Here is a 21628-nt window from a genome sequence, read left to right as displayed (position 1 = left end):
GAGACAGGAACCACACAGCCATCACCCATTCACAGTATTGTTAGGCGCTAATTCTTTAAAGGAATTCTAGATAGTGACTTATTCACAGCATCCATTACTGTTACAGTTGCACATACACAAAGGTGCTGCAGATGTCAGCGAAGTTTACAGTTTTCTCGAAGATACCAACAAATGGCATGAAACTTCCTTATTAACAGACGTTCTCTCTACGCTAGTCTACCTCAAGGTGAATGACCAGCGGAACATGTCGACAGACCTTCGTAACATCGAGATGGCGGAGAATTATGCATGTTATCTTATTGTCTCTGCTGTGCAGCGTCTCTTCCTCAAATGTTGTGGTTTGATATCCTCTTGAAGCCGAACGATTTTTCCAGTTCTGGGTTTTTTCTTCAGAACTGTTCTTCACCTTTTTGTACCTGTTTGGCAGCAGGAAGTATTCATTTCTCCGCCTACACCAAATGTCTTCGATGACTCTTGTCTTAGTCGGAACTCCTTGCTAAGATCGCTCCTAGTTGCTGGTTACTACACTGAAGGGGCGAAGAAACTGGTACACCCACCTAACATCGTATAGAGCCCCGCGAGCACGCAGAAGTGCTGCAACACGACGTGGCATGGACGCGACTAATTTCTGAAATAGTGTTGGAAGGAACTAACACCATGAATCCTGCAGGGCTGTCCATAAATCCGTAAGAGTAGGAGGCAGTAGAGATCTCTTCTGAGCAGCACATTGCAAGGCATCCCAGACATGCTCAATAATGTTCCTGTCTGGAAAGTTCTGTGGCCAGCACAAATGTTTAAGCTCAGAAGAGTGTTCCTGTAGCCACTCTGTAGCAATTCTGGGCATGTGGGATGCCGCATTGTCGTGCTGGAATTGCCCAAGTCAGTCGGAATGCTCAATGGACATAAATTTATGCAGGTGATCAGACAGGATGCTTATACACGTTTCACCTGTTAGAGTTGTATCTAGACGTATCAGGGGTCGCATATCACTCCAGCTGCACACGCCCCACACCATTGCAGAGCCTCCACCAGCTTGAAGAGTCCCCTCCTCACTTGCAGGGTCCTTGGATTCGTGAGGTTGCCTCCATACCCGTACACGTCCATTTGCTCGATACAGTTTGAAACGAGAGTCGTCCGACCAGTCAACATGTTTCCAGTCATCAATATTCCAATGTCGGTGTTGACGGACCCAGGCGAGGCGTACAGTTGTGTGTCGTACAGTTATCAAGGGTACACGAGTGGTTCTTTGGCTCCGAAGCCCATACCGATTATACACTCCTGGAAATGGAAAAACCGGTGTGTCAGACCCACCATACTTGCTCCGGACACTGCGAGAGGGCTGTACAAGCAATGATCACACGCACGGCACAGCGGACACACCAGGAACCGCGGTGTTGGCCGTCGAATGGCGCTAGCTGCGCAGCATTTGTGCACCGCCGCCGTCAGTGTCAGCCAGTTTGCCGTGGCATACGGAGCTCCATCGCAGTCTTTAACACTGGTAGCATGCCGCGACAGCGTGGACGTGAACCGTATGTGCAGTTGACGGACTTTGAGCGAGGGCGTATAATGGGCATGCGGGAGGCCGAGTAGACGTACCGCCGAATTGCTCAACACGTGGGGCGTGAGGTCTCCACAGTACATCGATGTTGTCGCCAGTGGTCGGCGGAAGGTGCACGTGCCCGTCGACCTGGGAGCGGACTGCAGCGACGCACGGATGCACGCCAAGACCGTAGGATCCTACGCAGTGCCGTAGGGGACCGCACCGCCACTTCCCAGCAAATTAGGGACACTGTTGCTCCTGGGGTATCGGCGAGGACCATTCGCAACCGTCTCCATGAAGCTGGGCTACGGTGCCGCACACCGTTAGGCCGTCTTCCGCTCACGCCCCAACATCGTGCAGCCCGCCTCCAGTGGTGTCGCGACAGGCGTGAATGGAGGGACGAATGGAGACGTGTCGTCTTCAGCGATGAGAGTCGCTTCTGCCTTGGTGCCAATGATGGTCGTATGCGTGTTTGGCGCCGTGCAGGTGAGCGCCACAATCAGGACTGCATACGACCGAGGCACACAGGGCCAACACCCGACATCATGGTGTGGGGAGCGATCTCCTACACTGGCCGTACACCACTGGTGATCGTCGAGGGGACACTGAATAGTGCACGGTACATCCAAACCGTCATCGAACCCATCGTTCTACCATTCCTAGACCGGCAAGGGAACTTGCTGTTCCAACAGGACAATGCACGTCCGCATGTATCCCGTGCCACCCAACGTGCTCTAGAAGGTGTAAGTCAACTACCCTGGCCAGCAAGATCTCCGGATCTGTCCCCCATTGAGCATGTTTGGGACTGGATGAAGCATCGTCTCACGCGGTCTGCACGTCCAGCACGAACGCTGGTCCATCTGAGGCGCCAGGTGGAAATGGCATGGCAAGCCGTTCCACAGGACTACATCCAGCATCTCTACGATCGTCTCCATGGGAGAATAGCAGCCTGCATTGCTGCGAAAGGTGGATATACACTGTACTAGTGCCGACATTGTGCATGCTCTGTTGCCTGTGTCTATGTGCCTGTGGTTCTGTCAGTGTGATCATGTGATGTATCTGACCCCAGGAATGTGTCAATGAAGTTTCCCCTTCCTGGGACAATGAATTCACGGTGTTCTTATTTCAATTTCCAGGAGTGTATTTCCCAACACATGTTGATGGCCCAGCAATGAAATCTGTAGCAATTTGCCAAAGGGTTGCAATCCTGCCATGTTGAACGATTCTCTTCAGACGTCGTTGGTCCCGTTCTTGCAGGGTCTTTTCCGGCTGCAGCGATGTCGGAGATTTGATGTTTTACCGGATTACTGATATTCACGGTACATTACGGATTCCTGATATTCACGGTGCACTCGTGAAATGGTCATACGGAAAAGTCCCGCTTCAACGCTACCTCGGAGATGCTGTGTCCCATTGCTCGTGCGCCGACTATAACACCACGTTCAAAGTCACTTAAATCTTGATAACCGGGCAGTGTAGCAGCTGTAACCGGTCTAACAACTGCGCCAGACACTTGTAGTCATATAGGCGTTGCCTACCGCAGCGTCGTGTTCTGCCTGTTTAAATATCTCTGTATTTGAATACGCTTGCCTATACGAGTTTCTTTGGAGCTTCAGTGTAGTTTGCCACTATTTAGGAAGTGAGCCGGCGTTAACGCCGTATCACATTCTCCCCGACCAATGCGTCTTGAGTTAACTGTGGCTTATGTTTCTGTCAAAATTATATTTAGGTTCTCTTCAACCACCTGAGAGCGACCTAACACATTCCTCAAGCAAAGTTTAACGGAGTCTATCATGGATTCCGATCAGCGGAGTTTATCATGTGTTCCCACTAGTCGCTACGCCATGCTGTGACGATATTTCTAGAGTTAAGTCGCTCATAATCTTTCCCATCAATGTGGAATCCTCTTGAACGTGTAGTAGCACTTAATCTGTTCATATACTTGCCGAGTTTTGGCACAACTCCAGCTCACACATTTACAGCGTCCATTACTCATACAGCCGTATACAAAAACATGCTGCAAATGGCAGCATAGTCTACAGTTTCCTCTGACACCAAAAGAAGGCGTAAAAATCTCTTATTTCCCGATACACGGGCGTTGCCACCAGCCACCAACCCGAGCTAAGGCCTGCATACAGTCAACTTTGTGACTCTGCCCTGATGGATCACCTGCCTGTTGAATACTGTCTTTTGTTGGTCATCTCCCTTCGCGTCGTGAGTTCAAGCCTGGACTGGTTTCTTGCCCAGCAACACTAACGATGTCACCCAACGCTGTGTGAGCCTACATTGTTGGGGCCCACCGTCCAGGGCATACGCACAACATCATTTATGGTCAAACTGGGCACCATGATTTAAACACCGTCTACCACGGTGTGTTCATGCTACCGTCGTCATTCCTCGCCTATGTTACGGCGCTTGCGTCACACATTTACGACCGTGCAATTAATGATAGCTGCGACTCACTGCATACATTGTCTGCCGGCGAACTAAACACTGACGCCGGCTCTCGCACTCACTTACGTCATCAAGGCTGACAACCTTTCCTCGAGCACAGCTACTTTCTTGTGAGTGACATGAATAAAGGACTGTTATAATCAGGTATGTTCCATTGGCGATTCACCATATGACTCCAGTCATCACCATACCAACAGCCCCCGTCCAGGCCAGAAGACAGCACCACATCTTAATTTTTTATCAGTCGATTCACCAGCGACCGTATGACTCACATCCCGACCTCTACAGTACAGACTGTAGATCGATACACTGAAACTATTAGATCTTACTTTCTTGTATTTAAAAATTTTTCTTACAACGCAAAACAGCACATACGTGAGAAAAGCTATTTGAAGTTTAGGCACCTGGTTAATGAAGTGCCAGAGCATAGGTAGCATTTTCTAGTCACTAAACGACTCTTCACCTATGCTTCTTTTAGCAGCTTTCATCTTCATCTAGCTTGTCTCTCCAACGTATTCTGTTTCCTGTCAGCACTCCTTCCTAGTTGGAGCTTGGTACAATTTCTACTGTTTTTACTTCCCCTGACGATATAATCCCAAGACTTTATGTTTTGTTCTTTTCCTTGCTGTACCTACGAATTTTCTTTACTGTCCGATCGTCGGAACTTCTGCTGTGAAGTACGACTGTAAAAATTTTGAAAGTGTGTGCTTCTGCGACTGAAGACATAGTGAAGACCATTTTCGAACCAAAGAATTAAGGAACTTATTTTACGTTTAATTTAACCTTATTCAGGCTTCAAAATTATGCTCACGTTTAAAGAGTGTTTTGTTCTCACTTATCACGTGATTATTTTCACTTGTTGAGAAATTTTTTTTTTATTCCAGAACTTTTGTCTTGTTTGTCATTAGAAAACTACCGTAACTTTTGGATGAACGTTTTTTAACTCTGGACTTAAAAACCTTTACTTACATAGTAAATTGAAGACTTTGTCAAAGTCATGTTCAGGAAGTAAACTTGTTCAAAAATGGTTCAAATGGCTCTGAGCACTATGGGACTTAACATCTATGGTCATCAGTCCCCTAGAACTTAGAACTACTTAAACCTAACTAAAATAAGGACAGCACACAACACCCAGCCATCACGAGGCAGAGAAAATCCCTGACCCCGCCGGGAATCGAACCCGGGAACCCGGGCGTGGGAAGCGAGAACGCTACCGCACAACCACGAGATGCGGGCAAAACTTGTTAATTTGGTGACCACTATCTCTATAGTGGCTATCGTAATGGAACCGGACTTGTCAGATACCGACGAGCATTTAAAAAGATCATTTGGTTTTCATGTGCCTTGACCCAGGTACTCTACCTCTGAAGGACAATTTCCAAAATGGCAGTCACTCCAGTGACAGTGGATTTAATCAATCCAGTTCTACCGCAGAGCATGCAGCTCACCAATGAACTCATTGAATGGCTAGTGGCTACCCTCCAGTCGGCACCGTTGTACGCCGGGTACCTTACACATATTGACTGTTTCACAATCAGCCAATACCACTGCCCTTTCAATGGCCCATGTGAAAAGTGGAGCCCTGGCCCCGATACCTCGCCTGGATGGAACCACACTTCCCCGTCCATGACATTGCAGGTGACATGCGGCTATCTGCTTACCTGCTGTCCAATGCAGGACTGTAGATCTACCAGTTGATCCAGCAATAACACACAGAAGCTCCTGGTCAGGACCCAGATTCCAGTGCAGACACTGAAGTATGCTTCCACATGGACTCAGAAGCAGAAGAAACAGTCGCTAAACTCCTCTTGGAGGCTTATCTTGTCGGGCGTCGAACTGTATCGATCAGAGCTGACCCCAGAGAACTTGACTGTACCGGATCTCTAGGCTTCCTGGTCGTGATGGCAGGAGCTCTCCGTTCTCCAGGTGGTCGCCCTACTACAAGGAGGCAGTGGATGAAAAGAGTTATCATCCCCACACACTGCAGCATCGGGTCCCTGCTCCAAGAGGGCCATTGTTACATGGTACTTACGAAGAGGCTGCCACACCAACACATCTGCTGGCGACATAAGGACTCATACATAGAAAATATGGTCACATCCCGCTATACGTGTCAGAGCAAGCAGGCTGCCCCAGCTAGGCGTTACTTTTCCTGGTCAACCACTTCTTCAGAGTCTATGGTGTACACAAATTTTGTCCGTCCTTTTTGGGAACTCCATGGCTGTTACTGGTTTCCACTTTGTCACCAAGATGACTTTCACATCATCTGCCCATACTATACAAGTCCTCACACACATTTTCGCTTTAGAGGTCCTCCCTGGGTCAATGGTCACTGAGAGTGGACGCCAACTTATGCCCACAGAGTTCACTTCCCTTTGCGCCCTCAGCAGTGTATCACTCATAAACACAACACCCTTTTCGTCCAGCTTCTGACGTTCTAGCTGAGAGATATGTTCGAACTTTTAAAACACAGATGGCTAAACTCTGCCGCAACCATTCAGTGGATGATGCTCTCACACTTTTCCTACTTTCTTTCTGAGCCACCCCACAAGGGAAGGCTCCTCGCCTGTATAAAAATTGCACATGCGTCTCCACTGTTCACAACTCTCCATTATACACCTTCAAACGGACTCTTCACTCGCTTTGCAGACTAACTGACACTATTTTCCCTTGCAAGATTCTGTCTAAATCCTCACCTTCTCCTGGGGTTGTCCTTGTCGTCTCCCAGCTACTGTCAAACATCTCCCCGGCAGAACCAAGCTAGAAGCTGAATTACAGGACGGCACCCATTGTAGGAAACTTGTAAATCAGATTCAGCTGCGTCAGAGCCCCAAGCCTCCAGCGGAAAATCTTACACAACTCTCTGTTCCAGAAGCTCAACACATCATGGGCCCTTCCATAGTCATCACCAGAGCCTTCCCTGGCTGATACACTTCAGCATTATGTCAGGTATCAGACAGCATGTCACGACATGCCATTGCAAATAGACTCATGTCTAGCACCCCCCCCCCCCTCCCACCTCCGGGACGGAGTACCCTAACATCACCAAAGCTTCTTATGTCTATCTCCATCTCTTCTCCTTCAGCTGTGGAGAGGGAGGAGGAATGTCATGGCATCATAAACATCTGGTGCCGACGGCATCAGGCACCTTGTCTAAGTGTGTTGCTGCGAACTTCGCTCCTGCGGAATGGACGCCGGGTGAAATCTGAGTTCCGGAATTCTGCAGCCAGACTGGCAGGTGGTGACAACAGAGTTATGGCCAGATCAGTAGGTAGCGTGCGCGACGACTTTAGAGGTCGTTGACGTACCGCATCTCTTCCTGCGTCCACTGTGTCACATGCCGAAAACAGGGCCTGCTTGTATCTTACCACGAGGCATCTATTTAGGCTGGCACATGAGCTTAGCATCGCAGCGAACAACCGACAAGAAGATTTCAGCAATGCCTCACTATGGACTCCTCCAGCATGCCCCCATCTCCTTCTGCATTTTAAGTGTCATCGGCTTTCTACTAGCTGGAACTTGGTAAAATTTGTACAAGTTTTACTTCCGCTATTTGTGCTTCTATCCTTGTGGGACTTGAAATTTTTCTACACTATTTGATCGTCAGAATGAAGTGTGGCTGTAAGATATTTGGAAGTGTTTGCTTCTGCGACTTAAGCTGGAGTGTGGTTTGTTTATTTTCAAACTCAAGATTTAAGGAACTTGTTTTATGTTGAAGCCTTACCTTATTCAGACTTCACGATTTTGCTCACCTTTAAAGAGCGTTTTGTCCTCACTAATGAACTGACTACCTTCACGGCTTGAGAAACATAATCATTTTTTTATTCAAGAACTTTAATTTTGTTTCCCATTGGAGAACTATTGTTTATTTTTCACCTGTGGAAGAACTTTGTTTAATTTCGAACTGGAATAACTTTACTTCCTAATACATTGAAAACTTTGTTAAAGCTTTGCTCGAGAAACTAACGTTTTATATTGTGACTACCTGCCTCTCTTTTAGTTCTCTACATGGAATACGACATGTCAAAGATGTTAGGTTATTCTCGAGAACCGTCATCTGTAATGGAAATAGTTACCACCTGTATCAAATTAGTCAACTATGGGGCTGTTTTTCACACATATATATTGTCTGTGAAATTACAGAAGTGTTCTATTGACAGATTTTTTTTCAGGGAATGCGTCATGACAAACCTATACTACCACCTTCTTTTCTAAATACATGGAATTAGGCAAAGTTTAGAATACATACACCACACAACTGTTTTAGTACACAAAAAACTCAAAAAAGACGTATTCATCATTTTCTGGCTTTGAGTCCACTGAAGTCTAGGATCTATAGTGTGAGAACAAAAGAACGTCACATTTTAAAAATCCATACCAACAAAATGTTTCAACTCATTCGCCTCAACTGTATCCGATTATCTCTGGAAGTTTATTTTACAGGTTACACGGGTTCGGTATGTGCTCTTCAGGTCACACAAGAAACCTTGTGCGTCACACTGGTAGGGATGGACTCTACCACACCTGTGGCTAGAAATGTGGGAAGAGTGGAACAAACACTTTGTCTCTCACACAGTCTCATAAAACAAATCACAAGGGGCTTTTGTCTGGTCATCGTGGTGGACATCTGCATCGCACGTCATCATCAGCATCTGCACAACTGAGCCATTGTCCAAGCATTTGAGTGTTAGGTCTCCCCATACAAACAAGTGGAAGTAGAAAATCGCAGCATCTTGTTGCAAGATGAAATTGTTGGAATCTTTCTGAAGTTGAGTCAGAAGCCACAAAGAAAATATGTCGTGACAATAAATGCCTGTGATCGTTTTCTCCGTGAGAAAGGACGTGCATGAACCTTCTCTCGCGACATTCCTCGGAACACATTGACCTTTTGGCGAATATCGTTCACGTTCGAAGGAGAAGCGATAGTTTTCTGTTCCCCTAAAAGGGACATTGCGCCGATTAACTTTACGATTAGTGGCAGACGCTGCTTTGCCACTAAAATTAACCTCCTTGACTTGTCGTCATTGTCCATCGTTGCATTAACCTCCGTGCACTGGTCAGACCGTGCAGCTTAGTGTCCTGTAGTGAGTGGCTGGACCAACCACAATCTGTACGGTTTGACGAGCAAGCATTTGCCCAGGATTCTGGAAACGGCTGTTTGTGGGATGGTAAGCCTACAACCTGCTCGTGTTGATTTCGGCGGACTTCGCTGTTGTGCTGCTCCTGTGCGACCAAGATTTTTCTGTGGCACGAGGGGCCGACGAGGACTTCTGCCTTTCCAAGTGCAGCCCTTCTCTGCAAACTATCTCTAACAGGCATAAAGGAGACGCTTCTGGGTGATTCCTGGAGAAGTGTGTACTGAATGCTCGTTGAACAGAATATACCGACTCCCTTTTTGCTAACTGAAGGGAATACCATTTCTTTTCTACACTAACATTCTCCAGCGGTGGTAGCCTGCAACGAAAGAATTGGACTCACATGCAAAAAAAAAGAGGTACTTTTTCTGAAAATGTAAACTTCTTTTGTGCTCACCCTGTATTTAGATAACAGACACTCACTACAGGGGCTAAGCTGCGCGATCTGACTGCTGCACGGAGGTTCTGGCAACGATGGACAATGACGACAAGTCAAGGAGGTTAATTTTAGTGGCAAAGCAAACCTGTCCAAAAAACTGTTAAAGGCAACCCAATGAAAGAACCTACCCGATCCTACTGAGAGACGTGAAGCAAGCGGTCATTTAATGCAATGATTGATCAAAGTTAATTATGGTGATGCGGATGAACAAGAGAAGCTGTAGAATAATTATAGAACAAGAAGGGCTCAGATCAGATTCAGTTATTTCAATATACTTTGCACCAGATGTTTACATCTACAGAGAAATACTTTCCTCTTAAATCCAAGGAAAAGGGTGCACAAGTACTGATAAGCAGGTTTCAATCCTAAAACATCATTTAAAAAATATGGGTAAAAATTAATATCTCCCGACATTTAGAATGGCGCTATAAGTGATATGCCCTGCTAAACTCGCAGGACAGGACAAGCAGTAGGAATTGTGGAAGGGGGCCAGAATGAGCGGCTGTCAGTTACACTCCAAATGTAACACTTATTTAGTTGTCCAAACATTACAGAGCAACTTCTAAACTTGACTATCGACAGAAACGTCTTTAATTCTAAAATGGCTTTCCCATGAATAAAATACTTTTTTTTTTTTTTTTTTTTTTTTTTTTTTTTTTTTTTTTTTTTTTTTTTTTTTTACAGACGTTGCTAGGCTTTAACATTAAATAGTATTTAAGGCCAAGCTATGAAAGACTTGAAGACTTGATTAGTCAGATTAAGTTTTTAAAAGCGACTGAAGGCCCATAAATTTAAAACAACATAACTACAATAACCTTTCAATAGGCATAAGGTTCAAGCTTTATGACCAATAAGAAACCTTACTTCAAACGGCTGAAGGCATTCGTTAAAAAAAAAAAAAAAAAAAAAAGAACTGCAACCAATTTTCCAAGGCAGAAGGCCAAAGTTTTTATCCTTAAATAGTATTTAAGCCCAAGTGATGCAAGACTTGATAAGTAAGAATCCATAATTTTAAAGCGGCTGAAGGTCAATCGTTTTAAGAACAATACCACTACAATAAATTTTCAAGAGGCAGAAGGCCCACAGCTTTATCTTGAAAGACTGTAATACTTGATAAATAAGAACATTAAAACTTAAAGCGGGTGAAGGGCGATGCTTTTAAAAACAATACACTACAAAAAATTTTCAACAGGCAGATAGCCCGCAGCTTTATGCTAAAATGGTTAATACTTGATAAGTAGGATCCTTATAACTTAAAGCGACTGAAGGCCAATGCTTTTAAAAACAATAAACTAGTTTGAATAAATTTTCAGCTGGTAGAAGGTGCAAGCTTTATCTTCAGGCAACGCAAGACTTGCCAAATTTAGAAAAACTTACTTTTAAAACGGCTGAAGGCCTTTGTTTTTAAAAACACAATTACAAGCATAAAAATTCCAACCATCGGCTATGAGCCATTAAAAAAATACACAATTAAACGCTAATAAGAAGGCAGTATAGGAAACGGCGCTCAGAAGTTTCCAGGGGGCTCGGTCTGCCCTTGAAATCATAACGTTCGCTTAGGTGAGACAAGAAGTCGGCCCAACTATACTCGATCCGCAGGCAACACGACCAAGAGATAGTCAGGGACCCACTGACAAGATGACTTGCTAACCACCGACCAGTATACAAGAGTTCCAAAGCCAAAACGTTATAGACATAGCCGCCCACAACCAAAAATACATTAAGCCGTCAAAAACTACACACCATGTTGGACAGCGACAACAGGTGAGTAGCGGACACTGCCTGACTTTCGTCAGGGCAGGAAACCGGAACACTAACAGCCACAAGGCAGAAAATTCCGCTGGTGCATTTGAATTTCAAACTGACAAATGTAGTTAATTCCACCACACGGCGGATAAATCTTCACCAACTTGAACACTCGCTGTTACTCCCAGGAATACCACCAACATCTCGCGGTTCTAGGCACATCAGTCCGGAACCGCGCGACTGCTACGGTCGCAGGTTGGAATCCTGCCTCGGGCATGGATGTGTGTGATGTCCTTAGGTTAGTTAGGTTTAAGTAGTTCTAAGTTCTAGGGGACTGATGACCAGAGATGTTAAGTCCCATAGTGCTCAGAGCCATAGTGCTCAGAGCCAATACCACCAACAGCAAACAACCAACCAACAGGACAACGTGAACAGACGTGGCTTCGGTAATTAATTCACCAGTCAACTTTCATGTAATGGGTCGGTGAGCCACGAACCTCAAAACACTCAGAACAGTCCCCACACGCACCGACACTGCGTAGAGACTGCCAGCGAGCCTGGCCGACTGCGCCGCGCAGAGATTTACTCGCTGATCCACTCCAACCGACCGACTGACTGCACACCACCAAGCCGGTACTATAAGCACCAGGTCAAAGACGGTATACAGTACAAATATCGATACACACCGCTGCTGCCACACGCAGAAAGGGAAGAAACCACAGCATAACCGCGATAACCGCGGGAAACCAAAAACAGCCAAGTTTTAAAGCAACGCTTAAGCCGGGGTCAGCACGGCTCAATAAGGCTGAGGGCCACCTACGATAGTGATGAAACGGTGCAGGTAGAGGTGAGGTAATGGCTCCGTCAAGAAAATCAGACGTTCTACAGTGACGAAATCAACAAACTGATTCCTCGTTGGGAGAAGTGTGTTTGTCGCCAGGATGACTATGTTGAGAAACAAATATGTAGGCATGAACAATAAAGACGTTAATAAAGTTAGTTTTACAGACCTCTTGAGGTTTTAAAGTGCACTTCTTTACAAACTGCCTTTTGGCTTCTGTCTCGGATTCTTCGCCGTCTGTTTGATACTTTTTCCAACGTTTGGCCCTCCAGGCCCCAACAGTAATGGAGGGTGAAGCTATGACAGTGTCAGCCATACGTGCTGGCGAAACGTCGGAAAAATCATCAAATAAACCTCGTCCGAAGAACCCGAGACAGGAACCAGCAGGCAACGTGTCAAAGATTGTTTTGATTAAAAAGCTTCAAGAAGTTTCACATAAAAAATTGGGAGGCATTACTTTTCAGCACGCCCTCGTATTCAACTGCCGCCCTAAATTAACATTCCTACAAAATGCATGGTCTCTTTTACAAGCGAGTTTTCATGGAACTGCCGGCCGGTGTGGCCGTGTGGTTCTAGGCGCTTCAGTCTGGAACCGCGTGACCGCTACGGTCGCAGGTTCGAATCCTGCCTCGGGTATGGATGTGTGTGATGTCCTTAGGTTAGTTAGGTTTAAGTAGTTCTAAATTCTACGGGACTGATGACCACAGATGTTAAGTCACATAGTGCTCAGAGACATTTGAACCATTTTTTTGATGGAACTCTGTTATGTTGTCATAATTTGTTGGTCTTAAACGCCAACTACGTTTTTGGTGAGGTATTCTTGAACTCATAGTGTCCTCCTACATGCAAAGTATCCCATATAACGGTCACCGCCATGTAGTGAAAATTTATAATTATAAACTGAGAAGAGTTACAACAAAATTTGGACTGATCTTATAACTAAATTTTCCCCGAGAGATTTAAGTCCCATCTTTATCTACGATAATGTTGCAAATTGAAGAAATGAATTCAAATTTGTACCAATTTTCTTCAGCTTCCAGCATCCCCCATTACTTCCAACGCTGGGGTGCTATTGATATGATGAAGAGCCCTGGCATTATTGGCAGTTTAGGGGAAAATGAGCTGAAGATATGAATTGAGGTTTGTGTTGGCGAGGGCATTCGACTTGAGTAGTTGGTGTACTGTAGTGCTGCGGTGCTGTAATGGTCAGCGTTTCTGCGTAGTAAACAAAAAGACCTGGGTTCCAGTCCCGGCCGTGGCACAAATTTTAATTCATTTCTTCAGCTTCCAGCATTATCGTAAAATTTGGGTGGCTTAAGAAGACTTCAGCACAATATCATTTCAGTATCTCCGTCAACTCGAGAATACGTCTGTAAAACCTTTATGCAGATTTAATCGCACGAATAAAAACTTACACTGCCCAACAAAAAACCTGCCTCACCCACAAGACACTGTGTAATGTCAACTCTATGTGACATAGACCTCGGTGCATTAGTGCTATTCGTGTTTAGTTTTGTTATCAGGTCTGGTAGGTTATATAATAGGCGCGAACAGCGTCAGATGTTCAGTGATCAAAATGGTTCAAATGGCTCTGAGCACTATGGGACTTGACATCTGAGGTCATCAGTCCCCTAGACTTAGAAATATTCAAAAAACTAACTAACCTAAGGACATCAGTCACATCCATGCCCGAGGCAGGATTCGAACCTGCGACCGTAGCGGTCGCGCGGTTCCAGACTGAAGCGCCTAGAATCGCTCGGCCACACCGACTGGCTGTTCAGTGATCCCTGTGTAGGAAATAGAGATGCTGCATACCTCTTTGAGGCAACTTTATCATCACCTGACAAAGTTAGAAAGAGGTCTCGTTGTGGTATCTATTTGGCTGCCTGGGCGAATCTCGTAATATTCAGATATTTGGGGCGTTCGGATGTGACAGTGGCCCCATGTTGAACAGCATGGGAACATGAGGGCAGGCATATTCGCTGTCGCCGGTCGACCACGACTGATCGCCACAAGGTAGGATCGCAATATTGTGCACCAGCCACGTCGTAACCCCTTGACTTACGCCTCTGCCATTTGAGAATAAGTAAAGGACTCCCTGCAACAGTTGGTGTCATTCTGAGCTATTGGTCAGAGGCTAGGATTATGAAATTTCCAACCCATATCTAGGCTGTCGTTAGTGTCACAAGACAAAGGCTGCGTTTTGAGTGATGTCGAAAGGCATGGACTGCTGGTGAATGGCATTACACAGTGTTCAGTGATGGACCCTGGCTCAGCAGTTCGCCGGAACACCACCGTCGGCGAATATTGGGGTGACCTGAGGAGGGATCCTATTCTTCCAAAGTTTTGGAAAGACACACTGCAGCGCAGCTGGCGCCATGCGGTGAGGAGCCATTGGATATGACTCGAAGTCACACTGGCAATGGCTGAGGAAAATCTAAGGGCATAAGAGTACGCTAAGGATATCCTGCGAGCCAGCCGGATTGGCCGAGCATTTAAAGGCGCTACAGTCTGGAACCGCACGACCGCTACGGTCGCAGGTTCGAATCCTGCCTCGGGCATGGATGTGTGTGATGTCCTTAGGTTAGTTAGGTTTAAGTACTTCTAAGTTCTAGGGGACTTATGACCACAGCAGTTGAGTCCCATAGTGCTCAGAGCCATTTGAACCATTTGACATCCTGCGTCCTTATGTAACTCGCATGAGACAGAATCGTGGTGCCCTTTTTCAACAGGACAACGCTCTTCCACACATTTCATGTTGTCTATGAACTCTCTGCGTGATGTTTAAGTACTCCAGTGGCCAGAAAGACATCCTGGTCTGTCCCCGGTGGAACGTGTATTGGACCAGCTCTGACGTCATCTCCATTCCCAGTGCCAGTATCAAGGATAGCAAGGATGAGTTGCAGGAGTTTTACGCTATCTTACCTCACCAGAGTATACGATGGCTTTATGGCACCTTTCCCAACCGAATCAGCGCACGTATCCACGCCAGATGGGCTGCTGCGACGTACTGATCGCTGGGCTCAAACTACAAAGTTCTTGGTAAATTTGTCTCGATTTTGTAATCACCGAAACAGCTCACATGCCCCCTCAACCCGCGATGTTTCATTTCGTTTCCTCCTCCCATTCTGCGTGCCTCCTTTTTGGTCATCCGGTGTGTTTGCTAATCGTAATATGACACTCCTTGACTTTGGGCCATAAATTTATTAAAATCTCCACTCGTTTCGGTGTCACACTCGTGGAGTCCCTTGGTCTGCATCAGTCTTTCGCTGCGCAGTAACTTCCTACATTCAGACTGAGTATTTCGGCCTTCTCCTGTCACAATTTTCCGTTTTTGTGCTATCATGACCAACGATCATCGAGACAGATGACTTTGATCAGCTGACTGACTTTACGTTGGATTAAATCTTAGAGCCTAAGGGTTTTGTGACAATTCGACATATAATCACATAATTCGTATTAATTTAACGCGTCCGGTATCCTCTCTGTCCTTACATGTGTTCCGACTAGGTTCAGTTTGTTCAGTTTGAATGTGCCGTTAAACTTTTTTTTTTTAGTTTTGTAGTAGCGTTTTAATACCTTTATTCAACCTGTGCGGTTCTTTCACATCACTCACTGACTTTTACGGCCCAGAACGATGTTCAAGTCGTAAGCAGCTAAATGGCTGTTCCGTTAGAATAACCACTCATGTAAACTGTATGCACACGTGACTTATTACGATTTGAAATTTGTTTGAGGTGGTTCACATGCTCGTTACAGCCCAACCGTAATACAATGACGTTGTTCACTAAGCTTTCGATGGTTTACGTGCTGCAGTTATTGTCCACACTGCGTTGGCGGATGCTTTCCAGCAACATCCAATATCAGAAATCCCCTCGAGCACATTCTGGCAACACTTAAGTTAGATTACTCAATTGATCTGTTCACATAAAAAGGTTACGGTTCCATTAAAGAGTTAGTTGCATTGTGGCCAAGCCTTATTACTGCTGAACATGAAAATTCGGAATATTTCTCCATCTATTGACGAAATATAGTTAATAAATACCAGAGGCGCAGTGTTATTTAACACATCTCTACATCTGAGCTACAGTTGAGTCTGATAAGATTAATGAAGCTTATCAATAAAATGGTTACACATCTCGATAATGATTGATGATCATGTACATATTATCACTGCAGGCGACAGTACTTTGCAATGGTTAACAGATCCAGCTCACTTCTATATAAAATATTTTCACACGATTCTTCATAGCATTAGATTCGCGAAGCAACAAAATACACTCCTGGAAATTGAAATAAGAACACCGTGAATTCATTGTCCCAGGAAGGGGAAACTTTATTGACACATTCCTGGGGTCAGATACATCACATGATCACACTGACAGAACCACAGGCACATAGACACAGGCAACAGAGCATGCACAATGTCGGCACTATTACAGTGCATATCCACCTTTCGCAGCAATGCAGGCTGCTATTCTCCCATGGAGACGATCGCAGAGATGCTGGATGTAGTCCTGTGGAACAGCTTGCCATGCCATTTCCACCTGGCGCCTCAGTTGGACCAGCGTTCGTGCTGGACGTGCAGACCGCGTGAGACGACGCTTCATCCAGTCCCAAACAAGCTCAATGGGGGACAGATCCGGAGACCTTGCTGGCCAGGGTAGTTGACTTACACCTTCTAGAGCACGTTGGGTGGCACGGGATACATGCGGACGTGCATTGTCCTGTTGGAACAGCAAGTTCCCTTGCCGGTCTAGGAATGGTAGAACGATGGGTTCGATGACGGTTTGGATGTACCGTGCACTATTCAGTGTCCCCTCGACGATCACCAGTGGTGTACGGCCAGTGTAGGAGATCGCTCCCCACACCATGATGCCGGGTGTTGGCCCTGTGTGCCTCGGTCGTATGCAGTCCTGATTGTGGCGCTCACCTGAACGGCGCCAAACACGCATACGACCATCATTGGCACCAAGGCAGAAGCGACTCTCATCGCTGAAGACGACACGTCTCCATTCGTCCCTCCATTCACGCCTGTCGCGACACCACTGGAGGCGGGCTGCACGATGTTGGGGCGTGAGCGGAAGACGGCCTAACGGTGTGCGGGACCGTAGCCCAGCTTCATGGAGACGGTTGCGAATGGTCCTCGCCGATACCCCAGGAGCAACAGTGTCCCTAATTTGCTGGGAAGTGGCGGTGCGGTCCCATACGGCACTGCGTAGGATCCTACGGTCTTGGCGTGCATCCGTGCGTCACTACGGTCCGGTCCCAGGTCGACGGGCACGTGCACCTTCCGCCGACCACTGGCGACAACATCGATGTACTGTGGAGACCTCACGCCCCACGTGTTGAGCAATTCGGCGGTACGTCCACCCGGCCTCCCGCATGCCCACTATACGCCCTCGCTCAAAGACCGTCAACTGCACATACGGTTCACGTCCACGCTGTCGCGGCATGCTACCAGTGTTAAAGACTGCGATGGAGCTCCGTATGCCACGGCAAAGTGGCTGACACTGACGGCGGCGGTGCACAAATGCTGCGCAGCTAGCGCCATTCGACGGCCAACACCGCGGTTTTGGTGTGTCCGCTGTGCCGTGCGTGTGATCATTGCTTGTACAGCCCTCTCGCAGCGTCCGGAGCAAGTATGGTGGGTCTGACACACCGGTGTCAATGTGTTCTTTTTTCCATTTCCAGGAGTGTATTTTCACACGATTCTTCATAGCATTAGATTCACGAAGCAACAAAATATGAGGGCGATTTTTTTTTTCAAGGAGAATCGGCCCAGAAACGGAAACCACAGCGAAAATTAAAAATGTTTTATTTGAAACATTTCCTACACCTTTCAATTACTTCTCTACACAGTCGCCGCTCCAACGTAGATATTTGTCGTAGTATTGTACCAACTTTCCAATACTCTCGTCATAAAAGACAGCCGCCTGTGCTTTCCGCCTATTCTCTATGCTGATCTGCTGCTCTTCGTGTGTGCCAAAATGTTGTCCTCCCAGACTGTACGGTGGGTGATCAGAGGTAACCAAACACTTCCCGACGAAACCGCTGGAGTAGCGTCTCTGTTGCAGCTGCAGCGTGCTTCCGAACATTGTCATGAAGAAGGACTTTGTTGTCATACATGACAGTTCCGTTACGTGGCTGCGTGAAATCTGGTGGAACACACCTCAGCATCAAGAAAACGAATGACAGCACGCCTTCACACTCGGTGGGAAACTTTTCTTACGTACACAATGTGCACTCACAACTGAAAAGAGTAATGTGATGCGAGACACCGCGCATCACACCTGCGCAAAACATCACAGGATATTGACCGTGGTCTTAATCTCGCGACCTCTCGGACCTTGAAAGAAAAATAGCACCTCATACTGGAAGTAACATGGAAACATTGTCCGGCATTGTCTCGTTACAGACCCTTACTATTTGGTGCCCGATAATGCTGGCAACACAGACAAACTCCTGCGACAATACTCAGTAAAAGTGTTATTCTTTCTATATGCTAAACTGAATCCAAATGTAAACCAATGCTCACCATTAGTTGCCCGACATAATGCACCTACACTAAGTGCGAACGTACTGGAAAATGATCTGACTCGTGCATCAGTTGTTTCGTTGTTATTCTAGCGTCAATGACACATTGATGCACGTCAACCCACTGAAAGTCTTCACTGTTTTTACCAGTCACCATGTAAAATGTTTTCCAGTCTCACTGGACAGTCGCTTTCTCTGACCCGCCAATCATGCTCATGTGATCTTATTGTTCATATGCATTGTGAAAATGTGTGAATGTTCAATGTTCTGTAGTGAAACGTAGGCGCGAAAATCCGTTAAAAGGACAAATTGTGCTTAATGTCTTCGAGACGTCTTTAGAAAAAATTTAAGGAATGTATTCACAGTGGCGAATATGAACCACTTTTGACTGTATATTGGAATGACGAAAACGAAAATTTGTGTCGGGCTGGGACTCCCACCTGGATTTCCTGCTTAGCGCGATCGTTCGCCTTAACAGCTTCGGCCATCCGAGTACGAATCACGATTAGACACGGACTTCCATATGTCGTCTTCCCAGCGTCGCAACCTACACTCGTACACATATTATGTCATTTCTGTACAGGGGAGTAGATTGTAATAGACAGTTGCCGCCAAAGTCTGCAGATAAATTCAGTACTGCAGGGCCTGTGTTGTTAAGACGAACTAAGCAATGCATCGACTACAGCCAGACGCAGACGTCCATACGTCGTCTTTCCTACGTCACAGCCTGCACTTGTACGCGCATTATGTAATTCCAGTTCAGGGGAGCACATTGTAACTGAAAGTTGTTGCCAGTGTCTGCGGATAAATGCGGAATTGCAGTGCCTGTGCTGTTAAGAAGAACGAACACTGGAACAGACACTGCAACGACTAGAGCCTACAAGAAGTACAGCAGATGTATTCATGCGTGCATATCGGAAGGAACATTGCATCTTTCTTCTTAAAAACACAGGGCCTGCCGTTACATATTTATTTACGAATACTAGGCCCACGACTCTCAAGAAATATTGCAGTGTCTTCGTTATTCTGAATTACGATGCAAAGTTTCTTTGGGCATGCATGCATATCCAAAGAAACTGCAAGACTACACTGGACTCATGGTATGTTTTGGAAGGTAACAAGAGACTATGAGGTACCTCCCTGACAGCTGTGGTATCGATAGCTACGATACCACGGCGTAGGTGCAAGTTCGTAGGTTGGCACTACACCGACACCGGCGACAGCGCCCTCTAGCGCCGTTGAAGATTCAGCCCATTTGATTCCGAGGAGACCACATAGCAACATTGTTTCTACTTCATGGGGGGCTAGCCATTACAGACTTTTTTTACTTCAGTTACTTCAATGATAGTTTGCCCAACTACTAGTAGCTATTTGCGTTGATACCTGTACGGCTTCGCACCTAAGTGCTCATCTCAGCCAAAGTTAAGTAATATTATAATTTGTACATGTTCATACACCAGAAAAATAGTTTTAACTTGTACGCAGGACCGCGGTACTTCACGGTTCCTGCTCCTACTCGCTTCCTACATTCGGCCTACCCTTCAGTTTACAGGAGCAGACCCATGCGCCGCCTGTCCAGGAGGGATACTGTTGTGGATTGGCAAGACAGCCAACACACTACGAGGAAGCCGAAAGGCACGCGTTTAAGCTCACGCAGGCTGGCGTGAGGTCTGGAACAGGACACGGAAATGAGACTAGTAAAAAACGTACGTAGCTTCTGGAATACTTAACTTTAATCCATAATTGGTGAACATCGCTCTTGACGGTACATGTTTTACAGCATCAATAGTAACTGGTAATGGCGCCTTGCTAGGTCGTAGCAAATGACGCAGCTGAAGGCTATGCTAACTATCGTCTCGGCAAATGAGAGCGTAATTTGTCAGTGAACCATCGCTAGCAAAATCGGCTGTCTAACTGGGGCGAGTGCTAGGAAGTGTCTCTAGACCTGCCGTGTGGCGGCGCTCGGTCTGCAATCACTGATAGTGGCGACACGCGGGTCCAACGTATACTAACGAACCGCGGCCGATTTAAAGGCTACCACCTAGCAAGTGTGGTGTCTGGCGGTGACACCACAGATACAAAAACAGCAATCACTTTAACTAGTAAATTTTCCATCTGACTAGGTGCCTTACGCATCTGCTAAACTGATTTTGCCCTTTGATTGTGTTTATTGATTTATCAGAATCTAAATGAACTCGAATGCTGATATAATGTTAATGCAATGGTGACCCTGTCATTAGTTTAGTCAATTGTTGATGGGTGATTAATATATCAACATGGGACTGATCTTTTATAACACTTATGGCACAACTTTATTGATTAAAAATTGGACAAAACTACATGTTAAGCGTCGTGAGAAAAATAAAATGTGATCTGATGGCAGCACAAACATGTAACAAATGGTTAACACTCACCTGGGTGGTGGCTGGTTGGCAAAGACTACGGTCCGTCTGATTGAGCTATTTACTCTGGCTCAAAACATGAATAACGCAATCCGAAATTATCCAACACTGAATAGACTTTGATGTATTTATTATACACAGAGGTTATACTACGTTGGTGCAGCTGAGAACAAGTGGCGAGCCTGATTCTGTTTGTCCTAACAAGCCAGAGTAGCAATACTATACACCTTCCTCAATGTGTAGCACTGTCTCAGGTGATGGATATGGTTCAAGCGTTTGCAGACCAGTGACGCGAGACGCCTGTAATCCTCTATCGCAGCCATGAAATATGCAAAGTCGCTGCCGGCGATGTTAAACGGATCGCAGTCTCTATCTAATGGTACCCTGAAATGTCAGCAGATTCCAGCGTGGGACACTCCCGTTTGCTGGTCATATCATGGACCAATTTGACTCACTTATGTAGCTGTGCGCACAAGGAGATCAAACGTCAAAGCTGCAGACCTGTCACGAATAAGACTGCCCTTGGCACGGCAA

Source organism: Schistocerca cancellata, chromosome 8 (genome assembly GCF_023864275.1).
Source record: "Schistocerca cancellata isolate TAMUIC-IGC-003103 chromosome 8, iqSchCanc2.1, whole genome shotgun sequence".
In the NCBI taxonomy this organism is placed as follows: domain Eukaryota; kingdom Metazoa; phylum Arthropoda; class Insecta; order Orthoptera; family Acrididae; genus Schistocerca; species Schistocerca cancellata.
The sequence above is the reverse complement of the archived record's forward strand: the minus strand, read 5'-3'. Positions refer to the sequence as shown.